Genomic DNA, 18,502 nt, shown 5'->3' with positions numbered 1-18,502 from the left:
GGGGCTATTTGAAATCTAAGGTTTACGTCAACAAGCCAAAGACACTAGGCGCACTTAAGGCCAATATCCGACGGGAAATAGCCGCCATATCGGCCGAGACGCTGGCCAAAACTATGGAAAACGCCGAAAAACGGGCACATTACGCTATACGAGCTAAGGGCGACCACTTGCGCGATATCATATTCAAAAAGTGATGTAAACGAATCTCCTTGAACTAAATTAAATGTTTTTCACAATGAAACACAAAAAAATGTTTCCTTTTCCATATTTTTTTAATAATCACATGGGTCAGTTTAATATGGCCAACCCTGTATATTTTTTTTGATATACTGTGCATTCAACAAGTGATTTTAATCACGGATAGAAGCACGTGTTGTTAAAAAATAAAATGGAATCTTCGAACGCGTATAAGAGGCATATTTTGTATTTTTTTATAAAAGTGGTAAAAATGCAACAACTGCTACTGCAGAAATAAACACTGTTCACGGAGAGGATACCGTGAGTGTAAGGACTGCGCAAAAGTGGTTTTCAAAATTCCGAAGTGGTAGCTGCGACGTGGAGGATGCCCCGCACGCTGGTCGTCCTGAAGTCTTTAACTCAGACGCCTTGCTCGAATTTGTGGAAGCTGAGCCAAATTTGGCAATCGATATGATAGGCCAGAGGTTAAATTCATCGCATGGAACAGTTTACAGGCACCTGGTTCAGTTGGGAAAGATTTCAAAGCTGGGGAAATGGGTTCCGCATAGACTTTCCGTCGCCAACCTTCAGCAGAGAGTTATGTGTTCTCAGCTGCTGCAACGGCTTGATGGCAACGGCAACTAGTGATGAAAAATGGGTCTTTTACAATAATCCTGTTCGCAAACACCAATGGTTAGATAAAGATGAAACACCAGAACCGACCCCTAGAGATGGCCTTCACCCCAAGAAGATTCTCAACGCAAGACTCATATCGCAAGGCAGACATTGTAAATAATGAAGGAAAATATATTATTGATTAATAAAAACTTTAAACATCTTTTTTATTAATTTTAAAACCACCTTTAAAAAACCCTCGAACTTATGGACTGACCTGATGCTTTGAATATTTACTTAATTTATAATATTTTAATTTATTTACGAATTTAGAAAAGAAAAATAAATTTATGAAAAAGAAAAAAAAATACAACGCAACTTCAATATTCAATAATAATTTTGCTTACGCGTTTGCTAAAGCAATTCTAAATTATGTTCCCTAATATGAAATATGAAATCTAGTAAAATAGTAAAGTAATCAACGCAACACCGATGAAGCTATTCATCTTAAGCTATAAATTTATCAATCATAAGGAAAGTTAGTTTCGCCTCTTTCTCATAATTACACACATGTTTCTCATGCTGAATGCACAACTGTCCAATCTACGATTTGAATGTTGTTACACAGAAAATATGCCTACAACTATTTGCATACTGACATACTTAATAATATTTCCATAATTGGAAGCCATGGATACCTACTCCTGTATATATGTATATATGTACATACAAATATGCACATACATCCAATAATTTATATGTGCACAGACACATACATATGTACTTGTTTAGTTTCTTCCTTTCGCTTGGAAACGACATGCACGCCTTCGGCCGAATCCAAGAAAAAAAAAAAAAAAAATAACGACATATTTGTTTTTAAGCTAATCTCGAAATTTGTTTTTTGGTTAATGACTTATTGCCCGCAGCATGCAAAGCAATCAGCGGATGTGAAATTGCCACTGTTGCCTTGGCCCCCAAACCCCTACACTAACGCACCAAACCAGGCGCCCTACTTGCTGTATTTCATCCTTTCACGAACTGTTCACAAATTACTCGCTGCTGATTTTTGCTAGTAAAGCCACTTCGTGCAGCACCTGCTACGTCAACGAGCCAGCTAGCTAACTTATGAGGCAAACATATATGTATGTACATGTATGTATGTATATAGATAGGTTTGTACATATATTTGGAAATTCTCACTGTAACCTACAATAGTTGCCTAGCTGCGGATGTATGGCATATTTTCACATGATCATATATCAACTTTTATTAATTCGAATTGCTTTCGCATAGCGCCGATTTGTGGTTGTATTGAGAGGAGCGTTCGCGCTGTGAATGGCACGCAGTAGTGCCATACACATAGAGGAATACACTCACAGACGTGTGCTCATACTTACTTATAAATATATTTCCGCGTGTATGTGTGTATGTGAACTACCTCACTATTTGCTAAAGCCCTACCTGTATTCAAGCCATCCCTACACTTAGAATCCCAAGCAACCCAGTTAAGCCATACATTTTCCCATTATTTTTTTTTATTTGTTTGTTTAACCAAAGCTTGGTTGCTTCCTCTTCCATGGTTGTTTACTGCTCATGTATCTGTCTTGTATGCATGTATTTATTAAGCTTTGCTATGTCTTTCTGTCTGTTCGACTGTATTTGCTATTCACGTACATACATGTGAATGTATGTATGTTTGTAAGTCAGTTTGTCTCTCCATTTGGCTGAATGTTTATATGTCTGTATGTTTCTTTGCTTGCGCGTCCTATGCTTGTATAGCCTTAAGTTGCGCTCGTAAATCGTCTTTATTACGATTATGTTTGTTTATTGCAATAATTTATGTGATTTGCGGTTTTTGTAGCTCACGAACTGACGTTTGTTTGCCTTTTTCATGTTTTATTTATTTTAATTGTTTTTGATTCTGTTTTTTAGTTTTCCATCTTCCCCTGCTTCGGCTCTTCTCTCAGCTTGTTTGGTAGCATTCGCAATATTCCGATTTTTATTTTTAAAAAATATATGTATATTATGTATGTAAGCACATGTATGAATGAATATTTAAAAACTGGAACTGACAAAGCACTACTAATTTACCGATTTCGAGTAGATATTTAAGCTAAGTAAAAATTTATGAGCTTTCATTTTGCTATACTTTGATGTTGGAATCTGACCAACTCAACCTCGCTTGAGTCTGAATAAAGTATTTAGGAATAACTCAAATACTTAAAGGGTAATAATCGCTTGGCGACAGGTCTGTACTATATCACATGTGCGATGACATAAAGGATGCCAATTTTTTAGATTTTTACGAGATGGGATCCCAAGCTTTTCGGGATCCTGCTGCTACAATCTCGGGATATCGGGGTTAATTTCGAGATTTAGATATTCATTACTTTGCAGCAACTTAACTTGAAAAAATTGCACCAATATTGCTTGGGAAGCTACCATAAAATAAGTACATAAAAAGTGACTTTAAATATATTTTTTTATTTAAAACAGAAATTATTTCCCGGGGCCTCTGGTACGTGGTTTGAGGTGTGTGTGGCCTGGCGTTGTCTTAATGGAACTATACACCTTTCGTTATTTTGCGTCAATTCGTGTAACATTCATATATCGAACTGTTTGGTGAGATCAGCCTACGCAAGAGGTTATGAATGGCAATCTTACTGATCCGCTGTTCCATGCAAACTGAATAAATGCTGTCAAGGGGTTTTACTTTATTTGTTTTTGCATTCGAAACTGTATTGACTTAATAAATAAAACACATTCTTTGGCACACGTCTCCGACTTTTCGCCTTGACCGCAGAGGTACTGAATAATGTATAAAATTATCCCATTTTTACTTTCATATTTTGTGAAATGCTGTCACAAAACTTTTTTCACCAAACACAATGTGCCATTTCGAAATCGCCGTACAAAGTGACTCAATGCAATGCCAACAAAGTACGTTAAAGCTCACTATCCACAACTAAAGGAAAAGCATTTAGTACATTTAGCTACTTCAATAAAATTTGAGAGTAATAAATTGTTTACTTTTCCGAAAAACTACCGAGCCTAGTATGTCTTCAGAGCTAGTCAAGGATTTATCCTGCAACTGTTGAGAAAAGCTACAATAATGTAAAGGAATAAAATTATGAACCAGATTATAACTTGAGACGAAGCTAGGGCTCACCCCTTTGACCATTGGTCAAAGCAGGTGCCTATATAATGCCACAAGAAGTGGCCCCTAAAAAGTTAGAGATATCACAGTCCACTAGGCAAATTGTGGCTCGTTACGATGGACCACAAGAATCACGTTACGATGGCTGTGTTACACCAGCGTTATAACTGCTGTAACGTTACTATATATTTATAAAAAAAAATTTAACTCAGGAAATGACGATTATGACGAATTGAAGTCTGCAATTTTTGACTATTTTGAAGGCTTATACAAAACATTTTTTATTACAGTGTAAATGAGAGTTGAGAGAGATTTCATAGATTTAAACTTATTTATATTTATATCAAAATGAAAACTAATTTATCTTTTTCCTCCGCTATCTCTTTGCATTCCGCTATTGGTGTAGTATAATCGTAGAGCATTAACCGTATATTTTTGGGGGATGCTGCTAAAGAGTCTATCCTTGGCCGAATTTTTATCCGGATCGTTTCGCAAACGTGGAATAGCCTTACTTTAAAGAAACTTTGAGACTATTTTTTTTAAATTCCGTATTTGGTCAACATTTTCTAATTTTTTCTAACAGCAGTCGCTCACCGGCAGGCAGTGGCAAGCCTCCGAGTATATTTATGCCATAAAAAATATCTGCCATTGAGAGTCGGCTTACAACGTAGATACCTCCATTTGTGGAATAACATCAAGACGCACACCTCAAATAGGAGAAACAGCTCGGACAAATACCCAAAGAGGGTGTAAGCGGCTATTATATATTGCAGAACGCCCGGTAGCACTTGAGTCTGTGCACTTGGCATATCAGGCAGTAATACAAATTCAATTTCAATTGATTGGTTGAAACAAGAGGGTACCGCAAATTTTAGTCAGCTATAAAGTATGGAAAGTTGAACAAAACCCAGCTGCCGTTTGATTTTCAAAGTACACTCAAGAAAAAGCAGGGGTACTGTTGGGAGAATACACTGCGTTAAATAATTATAGCGGCGGTACTTATTGGCAAGTTTTGACAGTTTATTTGCTTCCTATTTAATTTTAATAATTTTTTATGAAAACATAGTTAATTCTCCTATAAAAACAATATAAATCTGAATTTCAAACTTTGTATAAGGTAAAAATAAATCGGAACATTTTCAGAAAAATGTCAAAGCCTTTAATAGGAACATTTAGACAAATTTCAAGTATGCAATTTTAGTATAATAAAGAGTCAGTTTCAAGTGGTTTGAAAATCGATATATGTCGATATATATAAAAATTGATATACGACAATTATTTTTCTGCTGCTGGTCCTATGCTCTTTTCCATATAACGAATGCGAGAAGCTTTTATTTGTGAAAGAAAACATCCAACATAGTTAGCAAAAAAATTTTCGAAAAGCAAGTGAATTTTTGACACTTGAAAATTGCACTTCATTATACCAAAATTCAATAGGCTACAACAAAATAGCAAAATCGAAACTTTTCCAGCAATTTTGATTAAAAAGTGTGAAATTTGATTAAAATTAAAAAAAAAATTTATTTAATTTTCATAAAGATTGAAACATTTTTTTAAGGTCTTATGTGGTTTTTGTAGGAAGATTAATTCATTTTATTTATATTGAGAAACAAATAGTGTTAAAAACGTATTAATAAGTCCCTGCGCTGTTGTGATTTAACGAAATGTAGTTCATGAAATGAATCAGCCGAACTGGCAGTAATGCAAGGAAAAGTTTTTAAAGAGTAAAAAAAAAAATAATATAAAATTAATTTTATCAATCAATTATAAATAATTTTATTATTTCGTAAACAATTTATTTAATTTCTCCGACTTTAAACAAATTTGTGTGCCTAGTTTTTATAATATGAAGGGCAAGTTTCTTTGTACAGCTGGGTACTACACTAATATTAAAATTACCAAAAAAAAAAAACAGAATTACGCTCAACTTGAGTTAAGACTACAATAATCTACAGAGTAATACCGCATGTGACAAACCTTTGCAATTGCTAAATAAACATAAATAGTCATTAATCTTTGCTAAGTGCCAAGACCCAAACATCTGACCTCAAAAATATTTCTGTGAAACGGCGAAAAATTCACAGCAATTGTAGCTGAGCTTTTGCCTGCACTTGTGTCGACCGCTTTTGGCATTCACTTGTAGCATTCACTTTTAATTTTTCACTTATTATGCCACATTTACAGGCGGAAAAAATTAATAATAATATGTAGTTAACTAAGTAAAAATAATAAGCTGCTGGGAACTTGTGAATGGAGCATGCATAAACACAGCTGAGTAGGTTTCAGTACACTCATATATTTATTCTTAACCCGCACAGCTGTGCCACTAAATCACACAGTCACCCGCGCAGAAAGCAAGCGATGGAACCCAGCATGCTAACACGTTTGCCAGTAGACTAGCAAGTGTTGAAGCGTCGAATCGTTTGGCGGTGTGGAAGACCAGGCCTAGAGTTAGAAATAAATGAATGCAAATGCTTACACCTGTGTTCTCAATAATAGCAGTGCGACATGTTGCAAAGTTTTGACTATTTTGCTATTTTATTTATTTTTTAATTATTTATAAAAATATTACTTAAAACCATATAATTAAAATTTTTACTACTTCCTCAAAATTTTAAACTCTCTAATTAAATTTTTTGGAAAAATTTAAAGGCCCCTCGAATTTTAGTACATAAACGGAAACTTGCGGTGACTTAAAGACGGCTTAGAAGTTTGAGATTTTTTTTCTTCCAGCAGTCCTGTGTATTTTCTTCATATAAAGCAAATTAATTATTAAAAATCAACTCGAATTTCGAGCTACATTAAACTGCCATTATTCAATTAAAATTGAATGGCCTATAGAACGGCATAGCCAGTACTTTTCTAAAAATCCTGACTAAAAAGTTTTAAATTTTGATGAAAATTTATTGTTTTTTACAAAACCTTAACCTGTTTGCTGTACTCTCGATTTTATTTTTATAAAAAATAACAGAAAAAAAATCAACTAAAAAATAAATATTCAAAAGAAAAAAAACGCAGAAGAAAATCTAAATGTCGTTTCGATTTTTGAAAATTTTTCGAGGGTTTTGTGCATTTTCATCATATAAAACAAATTTCGAGCATAACACCGTCAGCAAAAAAAAAATATAATTATCACACACCAACGGCACTTTGGCACTTTATCATTTTCCCAAAATTGAATGGTTTATAAAACACAGCACTTTTCTTGAAATTCGGAATAAGACATCTTAAAGTTTGATGAAAATTTGTAGGAATTTTCGCAAATTTTGTACAAAGTTTGCACTTCAAATTTTTGTTGTTGTGCGAATTTTTTTTTTATCAAAAAATAAACTAAATAAACCAAAAAAAAAATAGACATTCAAAACTTTGTAAAATTGCTATTATTGTGGTCACAAGTGTACATACGGACAAATTTATGTACACATGCACGACACGACTCTGGTGATATTTAATTTTGTTTGCTGACTAAATGAAATGCAAAAATTTCAAAAGACAAAGTCATAAAACAAACTGGCCAAAGCAAAGCTAATGCAACAACAATGACAGCAAAATGTAGACAGCAATGACCAACAAACAAATGGTTCTGTTGGCATTGGCGCTTCAGCAGACCAACTGTGAGAGCCTCTCTGCTGTCCGCTAGTCTCACTGCCCTCACAGCCTTCAGGGGGTCCATACGCCTGCTGTTGATTCGCCTTGTTTGTTGGTTATATTTGTGCAACAAGCTGTGATTACATACATACATACATACAAACATGATTACTTATATATTTATATATATGTACATGTGACTATATAAAAAGTAACAGAGCATCTGCTGAGATTTGTGCAGCCCAAAAGACCGCCTTCACCAACAGCAATGCATGACAACAATTTATTAATGTGTGGCTGAGAGAAACTCCAAGCAAGTATCGGCTAAAGTACCAAAATATTGGGAGGTAGATATGTATAGCAAACAGTAAAAGCAATAGCAACAAATAGCAACGAATAAGTGTTGCAAATGAAAAAAAAGAGAACAAAGTGTATAAGTAAGAAGAATATCGTAAGCAAATATAGTTAAAGCATTAACAATAAATGACAACGTGCTGTATCCCGCCAGTTTACCCAAAACCAGCTGGTGGCTAAATATGTTGGCTTGGTGAGTACGGCGTGGCTTGTTAAATGGCCAACTAAGTAAGTAGCGCACGGAGGAACCGACTTGACGTTGGCTGAAAAATCTGTAGACTTTGGTGCAAGCAAATTCATTGCGATGGTTTGTTCAGTCCAAAACTACGACTATGTATCTTCCGAACTATGTAATATTGCAAATCACTGCTGCAGCATTCGTGTTGTGGCTGTGTGAGCCATTGGCTTTGCCCACTCGGTATGTATAATATGAATGTATGTATGTATGTATCCATATGTGTGGAAGTGCTTTCTTATCGTTCGCGCTTTCAGTGATTAATTGTTTTCAATTCAAATGATCTAGGTGGCAGCAAATTGCTTTTTGCATGCAGGGGTATCTACACACATACATACATATATGTATACGTACCATATACTAAATATAAGAATATACACTTTTGTGCTTATCAAATATGAACCATGAGCTGCAAATACAAACAAAAGGTTTTCTAATCAAGTTTTGAACTCATTCTTTCATTAATTACATTTTATTGTATGTATAATTAAATACACTTTGGAAGGAAAAAACGGTCGTTTATTTTCAGATTTATTTTGACTAATATCAGTCCTTAACTCTGCATGCAGCCATCCTAAATTAAACGTAACATATTTCTATCACATGCCCTTCGATCTCCTTAAATTTGGAAAGCTCAAAAAATTTTGGACGTTGTTTTTACAGAAATTATGAAGTGGTCAAAAATCAAAGAGCTACTAAAATCTTATATGAGTCAAATTTTTTCGTTCCGGTTTGTATAAATAGAATACGTTTGAATGCTTCTTCCTTAAAACTATGTTTTTTTAAACGCTCTACAAATGCTTTCCAGGGCCTCATATACAATTCAGAAAGGGTTTAATATTCTTTGACAATTTTTTTCCTTAAAGTCGAGATTCTTGTTTTGGTAGTAGTATCTTTTTTGCGGCCACCGTCACACGACTAGCATTCGGAAGTGCACAGGATTGTATCTCCGGCCATGAAATACCAAATAATAGAAAAAGTTTTTTAACAGCGGTTGCTCCTTGGCAGGCAATGTCAAACCTCCAAGTGTATTTCTGCCATGAAACTTTTGAGGCTTCATTTCAGAAAGTATCTTATTAAAAAGTATCTTTTAAGTAATTTTTATGATTACGTTAAGTCGAAAAAATTTACGAATATGAGACGACATTTTTTAAAGTCAAAAATAGAGTACTTAAAAAATATTTTTTCGAAAATTTTATGTAGATAATTAAACTGACAGACGGGTTGACTTACAATATTTACAACGATATCTCATTTAAGTGGTTCGAATTAGGAAATTTGTGTTTGTACAAAATTTTATAGTACCTCTTGTCAGGGACTTCTTAGATTTTTGCTACCCACAATTTTTGTGAAAAAAGTTTCAAAATTGTTTAAAGTCCACTTTTGTTAGTTTGAATATGAATTTAGCCTAGCTGCAAAATCTTCGCGAAATCGTAATTCATGTCGAAAGAAATCAGCCCTTTTCCTTGCACTTCAATATGAAATGAGAGAGTTATTTACCAACTTTATAAGAAAATTTCTGGTTCTACTAATTTTCAGATTGCAGCTTTTTTATACTAAATAGTATGTTTCTATAAACTTAGACGTGTAAAAAGGAAACTCTATGCCACAAATGCTTGAAAACGGCTTTGGGTTGACTGCAATGATGCGCCAACTAAAACGGCAGTGTTTGCTTAAAAATGTATGCATAATTTTTATTATTTGGTACATTCTTTAAATAAAAAAATGCACTTACATTTACAAAAAAGTTTACGTGCGAACGAAAAAATATGTATTTTTTTAAAGAATTCTTAAATTACATAATTCAAAAACGTATTGAAAATCATGTCATGTAACCAAATTAGTTAGAAATGATTGAGATGACCCTATAAAGAAAGTTCAAAAATAAAAGAAAGAAAGGTATGAAAAAAGGAAATTATCAGACAAACGTATAAATAAGTAATTTATTTAGAAGATACAAAATATTTTATTTTCTCGGTAGATGGCTGTAGTAATTGATATCTCGTAAAGTATCTATTAAGCAATTTAAAGCTTTCGCTCATTGTCAAGGTGACATTTCACACTAAAAAAAATATTTTGGTGTTGTTTTGTTTTTTTTCCATTTTTGTGGTACATTTTAACCCGTTATGTCCCTTTTTTATGAGTAATTTTGGCTCTTTGCCGGAAAAGATACACAAAATACCCAACCTATTGAGTCGTTAGGTGGTTAAAGTGTTCCACAACAATGTTCCCCGTTATTTTTTGTATACCTCTTAACTACCTGCTGAACGCAGAAATCCATTATTTTCTCGGTAGATGGATGTACTAATCGAAATCTCGTATCGATTAAGATTATGCTCGTTGTCAAGGTTTTACTGTTTTTTGTTTGTTCGATTCAGTTATGCGTTACGGGGTGTTAACAATGGAAGTCAACAAAGAGAACTAATACCTTCTGCTCAAATATGAAGGAGACGGTATCAATAAAACGGTCCGCGGATGACATATGGCAAAAATAAATTTTTTGTTTTTTGGTAGGACTGTTATAAGCTTACATGGCAAATTTCAGCGGCGGCCACCGTAGCCGATTTCGTCTGGTCTCTCCATCTACAATCTGCGATTCGAAGGTATTTTAGGGAAATGGCATTCTTGACTGCACCTAATGGTGTGAGTACCGATTCCTCAAGAACGTTATTCATAACAGATCCGCCTCTTGCCAGTTCATCGGCTTTTTCAGTACCTTCTATGTTCCGGTGTCCCGGGACCCAAATTAGGGTTACTTTTTACTTTGTTCCACCACTTTAGAGGTTGTTGTAGCCGAACCCAGTGCTTGGATTGCAGCTTGGCTATCCGAAAGAATAGCGATATTGCCCTTAAAAGAGAAATCCGTGTTTAGTAGCCTACAAGCTTCTCCAATTGCCAGTACTTCCGCCTGGAAGACACTGCTGGTATCAGGGAGACGCACAGGTTTTTCAATTCCAAGTCTGTGAGAATATATACCAGCTTCAACACCACAATCCATTTTACTGCCATCCGTATAGACTGTAGTGTCGAAGTTGTTTAGAGAGAGTCTCTTATTCCATTCTTCCTTAAAGTTGCCGTCGGGACGATGTAGTCAGTCGTCACCGAGATTAACTGAGCTTTTGGCAACAATAGACAAGCGTGACCATAAGTTTTTTCTTTCCAGCGACCCGCTTCATTCAACCTAAATGCACCCATGGTTGCCGTCTTCTTTATATGTAGGTCTATTGGAATAACGTGTGTCAGTGCATTGATAGCCTCTCAGCAGTGCACTTAACAGAAATTTTTTGTAGATTTAACTTCTGGTATTTACTTTTTTAATGCTTAAACCTCAAGTTTTTTTTTGAATTGGTAGTATTACATTTAAATCAAAGAAATGTAAGCAAGCACCATAATTTTTACTATTTTGCTACACTAATTTCCTTAAGTACATACACTCGCATGTGTGTGTATAGGTACAAACCCTAGGGGGTACATATAAAGCATCAAACGAATTAGGTGTCTGCACGAAGGTCAAACGAAATCTATTTTTCACATGCGAGCTACACCAACCGAATAAAGCAAACGGCTGCAATGCTTGTTAAACACCCCAATGGCCATTTTCGCTTAATTTTGCTAAATATTGAGATCATAAACGAGCGCGAATGAATGTAAAAACTTATTGTAGTCTACAAAATAATTCAGCAAGGCGGAGTAATTGCACTAATGCTACAACCTCGTACTGTATATTATATTTTAGTTTACTTTGAGCTGGCTTACAGGTAGTTAGTAACACTTAATTAACACCATATTAAGACATTTTCGCAAGTTTGTGGGCTTGGTGCTTATACTTTGGTGACTCTGATATCTAGCTATATATTCTTTCGTAGCTCAAGCAAGCTTAAATTATTGCCATTTTATATGCTCACTAAAATTATGGGTAATAAATGCTTCACAGTCATTCGAAAATACGAATGCTACTATCGCTACTGGCATGTGTATTTGAGCTTTCATTTTTATGGCATGCAATTGTTTTCAGTGAAAGTACCAAACTGTTTGCTTTGTTGAGGTTTCAATGTGTAATTTTTTCGTGAAATGAGTATTTTCTGAACATATTATGAAAATAGTAACGACAGTTATTAATATCGCCGAAAAATAAGGAAATAATGTAAGGGTGCAAACTTCTTTCTAGCGAAGCTCTAGCATACGTACTCGTATATTACGTCCGCTTACAAATCGATTGAAGAATCGCTACGTACTTTAGTAAGCAGATATACGATTCGCTGTCCGTACTTGTATAGAAATCAAAAAGTGATGAGAAGCTCAATATGAAGCTTTTAGGGGTTATCGGGCATAGTCTAATTTATTAATGAACCAGACAACAAAATAATCTGAGTGAAAAGTGAAAAATTAAATTTCTTGCTAATCAATATTGTTAAAAAGTATATTTTATTTTGAAAAAACGTTTTTGAAATTTTTAAACAGAACCGAAAATAGTTAACATTAAAGAACTTTATATCAAAATTTTCAACATTGTATAAATCTCAAAATTATTACATTTTTTCAGTTAACTTCTTTTTATATTCAAGAATAAAAATTTAAGACCGTCTTTAAATAATTGAATCACTTGACAAAGATTGTCAGTAGTAATGTTTTACATGCATTTATATTATTATAGAGTTCGTCACAAAGATTGAAGCTGCATGCTAATTTTTGATAACCTAAGATAGCCGCTTTCTTCATAATTCGAATATTAATAAAAGAGAACCCCAACCTATGCCCGTCTCTTCTTCAGTTTAGTAACTACTCAGGTTTTCTCAACAATTTGGGAAAACAGAAGACCCAGAAAGACGCGAATCGGAAAAGCTCATGGTCTGACACTACCTCTGTATTAAATATCATCATATCTGGTTTTTCAGAAACAATTAGACGTATTCAACTTTTACGCAATTTAAGAAATTTATGCGATCCCAAAACAACTAATATGGCTAATGTTGCCATTCCTGTTATGCAACGAGCAGGAAATTCCTCATTCGCCACGTCCATGCAGGCTTTGCTAAAACAAGGACAAAGACCGTCTCAGTATTAATTTTTGAATTAATTTGATAAAGCGAAAAGTGGAAACACTGAGAAGTTATGGTCATGTCAATTCACCGATTTCGCTCACTTAATAAGTAATTAAACATATTGTATTGTAATATAATATAATATATTTGTAATAACCTTAGTGGAAAAGTTTAAAAGCTTAGAACGCTGTACCCATCGTACTAGGCTGTCTGGGATGGCTTTTAGCAACTCTAAAGCTATCCTCACCAGGACATATTATCTTAAAACAAAAATATGCAGAAAGAAGCAAACAAAAAATAAAAACACAAAACTGAAAACAAAATAAAATTAATTAAACCGACTATCTAAATTAAAAGAGAACTTAACTGTTGTCCACTCTCGACATAAATGTAAACTAAAAATCATGTTGACATTAATTTTTTCTGTCTTAAAACCAAAGAAAATTTTGAATCTTAGAAAAATAAAAGAAGAAGAGAAAAACTTGAAGAATATTATTGCATATTGAAATAAAATTAGTTTCTAAGCGATGATAATCTGAAAAGTTAATGAATAAATAAAGGGTCTTCCAAAGTCACGGCTAGATGTTCGTAGTGAAAAATTACTGTATAAAATAAAATATAATTTGTTTGAATATAAACAGTGAAACCTGAAAGAGTCTAAACTTTTACATATTTTCTTTTACAAGAACATCTAGCCCCGGCTTTTGACAGATACTTTACTTGCAAACCTTCAAATGGTACGAGATATCAATCTGATACCTTCTAGAAATACTTTTTTGAGAAAGGTCTGCTCAGTTTCTGATGCCAGCATGAATGTTTTGGGAGAAATATCCGAAGTTGGTAAAACTGAAAGCTAACACCAGGCGCAGCAAGAATGTATAGAATACAAAAAATCGCATGGGAGAAAGAAATTTCAAAATTACTTTTATATGGGAAGAGTGCGAGATTACTGTCCAAATTCACTTCCCATAATAAGTCTGCAAGCAAATACAAACAATACAATACTATATGCCTAATAAGTTTAAATCCATTGATTTATTTAGGAGTGGGCGGTGGCGAGTCGTTTTTTCAAAATTCTAAGCAAGTGCACCTAATTACTATTTGGAAAACAACTTAAAATATGGGCGTAACTATTTTTCATGATATTTTCAATATCTACATGATTTAAGTCATGAATAGTATGTGCTCTAGGTCATCTATCCTCTGTACCGAATTTCGTTCAGATATTGCAATTTGCTCGTTGCTTATACGCCACGTCTACCATTTGTGGGAGAATACAACTATATAAATGTACGTATACTTCTGCCGGGCACTTTATAGTCCAACATTAATATAGCTACATTTCAGCACACTCATTCACTTAGAAATCATTCAGAATTTATTCGGTGATTATATAATCCATCGGAGGCCGCCGTAGCCGAATGGGTTGGTGCGTGACTACCATTCGCAATTCACAGAGAGAACGTCGGTTCGAATCTCGGTGAAACACCAAAATTAGGAAAAACATTTTTCTAATAGCGGTCGCCCCTCGGCAGGCAATGGCAAACCTCCGAGTGTATTTCCGCCATGAAAAAGCTCCTCATAAAAATATATGCCGCTCGGAGTCGGCTTAAAACTGTAGGCCCCTCCATTTGTGGAACAACATCAAGACGCACACCACAAATAGGAGGAGGAGTTCGGCCAAAAACCCAAAAAGGGTGTACGCGCCAATTATATATATATATATACATAATCCATTTCACAATGTACAGTGTTAAGTAGCTATACCTCAAGAGCTTATTTCCAAAATTTTAGAATTTTTGTGTTCCTTATTTAAATTTATGAAAATATATATAGTACATTTTTTTATAAAAGCCACATACACCCAAATTTCGAACTTTGCGTAACTTAAAAAAAACTTCTTCAATATTTCAGACTTTTTAACCACACATTTTAGAAAAGTTCTGAGTATGCAATTTTATAGCTCAATGAAGTTTTGGGTAACAAAGTGCAAGTTTCAAGCAGCTCGAAAACAGAGTTAATTTTTCGCAATTCTTTGTCATAATTCATAATTCATCTTTTTTTTAATTCTCGACATTTTTTATATGGAAGAAAACAACCAACGCCAGTAGCGAAAAAATTCTCAGAAATCAATGGTATTTTATAATCACTTGAAATGTGCACTTTATAACACTAAAATTTCATACGCTACCCGCGTACCCAGAAAAATTCTAGCTCAAAAGTTGAAAGTTTTGAAACATTTTGTACCAAATTTGAAATTTTGCGTTGTATTAATGGTTGTATGAGTGGTTAACCGCTTAATGATTTGGAATGAACAGCGCTCGCATGCGGTGGACATACTTTGATACACTAACCCGAGTGCTGCTCGCAGGTTTCGATATGTTTGTATTACGACACTTGAACAAATCGTACTTGCCAATCGCTACTTGTCATTTATTATTTTTATTTTGAACAATATAAACTTTTTAAGTACAAAATAAAATGGTAATATTTTTTGTGAGAACAACCCGAGCGTTAAGTGATTAGGGCAAGTATGCATTTTTGTTCAAAACATTCTCAGTGCGAAAGAACACTTGAGTGGAATTATTTAATAATTAAGGCCACAGATACCTGTAAAATTTCGAAAAAAAAATGGAAATTCATTTTTTTTAAGCATTTTATTCCGTGAATTTTTTTATTCCATTTTTCTTCATTCATATAGAAGAAACATTAATAAACAAAAAAAAATTTGGTTTTTTGTATTCAGGTCACTGACGCCGATGCTACAATGCCCGCCGATCGAGAAGCCCCGCTGCGACCTTCCTGGAAGAATTGAGTGTACATCCGCCATTTTAAATGATTAAAATAAAAAAAAAAATATATTATTTTAATGTATAAATAAACTCAACAAAGCCAATTTTGAAAAAAACATATTGACTTCTTCATTTTAAATAATTTTAATGAAAATCAGGGAATATATGGCCGCTTACAGGTATCTGGCCCCTTAAAGGAATTATATGTTTGCTCTAAGTAATTGTGTCTATTTACTGAAAATAAAAGCACGTCAAAGTTTTTGTAATTTAACCGGTTCGTTAAAAGTTCAAAAGTGTAATGTATTTACCTTGTTTGAAAGAGCTTTGAATGATTAATTGAAGAACCTTAAAAAATATACATATATATAATATTTAACGAAATAGTGACCTGCCAAACTTGAAAGTTTGATCGGAATTATTATAAAAAACAGTTTCAGTTTAGATATTTTAAAAAAATACCAAAAAATACTTGAAATAATCATTATAATACTACTTTTTAAAAAACCACTATTACTATTGAAAAATCATATTAATTTTAGATGCAATCGAATCAATAATTTTTGAGTAATCGTGGTCTAAAAAATACCATAATGAGGAAAATCTGTTTCAACCTACTTTTATGTGAAGGAAGACCCGGCTCCGATTTAAATTGCATATCTCGTCGAACCAACTTTTTAGCAAATTTTTTAAAACATCTGCAAAATACCGAATTTGTTTTCAGTTGTAACTGAAAGTGATCCCAATAATCCGACCACTACAAATCAACTTAAAAAATAACCAGAATATAATTAACGGAAGCCAAGCTGAATTTTTCAGCGACATTGTCATAAAAAAGTAGTCAGCTAGAGGTAGGTAAAATAGCTGAATAGTTGGTGTTTTGAAAGTGAACACAAAGAGAGTTGAACCCCCTGCAGGAATTGTAAAACAATACAGGAAAACTTCAATACTTACAATTGTCAAAAGTGAAGCTTTTGAATTGCTTTCGTTATTGCTGTTGTTATTGTTGGCTTAAAGCACCAAAAGCTAATTGCCTAATTATTCATATTTGCTAACGTATTGAAAAATATGTTCAGCTTATCAAGCAAAGCATCCCAACTGGCGAACAAAGAAGCAGAGAAGAAGACCACGATATTAAGTAAATTGTTATGCCTAAATATGTCTGTATTTGTCTACTTAATGAATTGCAATTCATATGTTTCAGTAATTGAAAGTGTATGCAATTCCCCGTCAAAGCTAAATATATTCGATAAAGTCAACAAACTAATATTAAACTCTTCTATTCCGCGACAATGTACGCTCCAAACGAAGCTAATAATCAATCAATTGATTTGTCTGCACAAAGCTATCATTGAAATTAATTGCAACGAAATTGTTGCAAAATGACAAAGTAGTTATGCATACGCGTACATAGATATGAATAGCATGCATTACTCAATTCTCCAGGGTGCTGTTCGTCACGGTAGTTGGCAATCGATTGGCGATGACGCTGTAAGCCAATTGAAATCGAATACCAGACACCAAGCGGCAGTGAAGTTGCCTGTGTAGATTTTTAATACCCTGCAGTGAAAAGTCAAATTACTCCGCATTTAAGAGGGCATTTAATGAAAGAAATTATGCTAGTTACAGTGTGGCTACAAATGTACCAATTGCAAAATTTCCTGCTGGAAATGTATGCAAAATAAATATTTTTCGCTTAGCTTGGAATGCTTCAAACGTTAGGAATCACGCAGTTTGGATTACGCAATGGATTACTAAAAACTTAAACCATTATTACTTCAAGGATTAGCCGTGCAATTAAGCAAAATACCAACAGTAAATTTTAGAGGCTATTCAAAGAAATTATGAAATATAAATGAATAGCAGAATAAAAAAATAAATTTCGTATAATAAAATCGAGCTATAAATTTTAAGACAGAAAACAATAACGTGTAATGTATTACTTATAACGAAACATTTTTTAAACATTCAACTACCATTTTCTCACACTTTTTCAACTCACCCGAAACTGGTGATTTTCAGAACAAAGTGACCTAGATCTTTTTGTGCCTCTTGTGAACTTGTTTGTTAACTAGCGCAATGCTGATATAGAGGCTTGTAACTAATATGCATATTAATTTATTTTTGCTGGCATTCAAAAAAGATAGCAGGTCAAATACTTCAGATGACGCAGGCTGGCTTATCTAGAGTCTTCGATTAAAACTCTTAATCTTTTTGATTTTGACAGCAAAAATAGCATCACCCATGCACTGGAAATTTAGCTTAAGGCTATCAATTCACAAAATGTATCACTTTTTGTTTGAGTAAAATTCGGACAGTGAGTTGAAGAATGCTTGGTAGAAGATGCGCATTTCAGCAAAAGAAACCTCTTTTCATTTGAAACTCATTTCCATCAACAGAATTGTCGAAACTGAGTGCCGCAAATCCACACACATTGTCTTGAGGAAGCCTAGTCACTTCTTACTGCCAAGTTTGGGCGATTATTTTTCTATCGCAAATGAGCAAAACTGGAGCGTTGCCTCGCGATGTCAACCTACTTTTTATT

This window comes from Anastrepha obliqua, chromosome 2, assembly GCF_027943255.1.
Source record: "Anastrepha obliqua isolate idAnaObli1 chromosome 2, idAnaObli1_1.0, whole genome shotgun sequence".
Lineage (NCBI taxonomy): Eukaryota > Metazoa > Arthropoda > Insecta > Diptera > Tephritidae > Anastrepha > Anastrepha obliqua.
The sequence above is the reverse complement of the archived record's forward strand: the minus strand, read 5'-3'. Positions refer to the sequence as shown.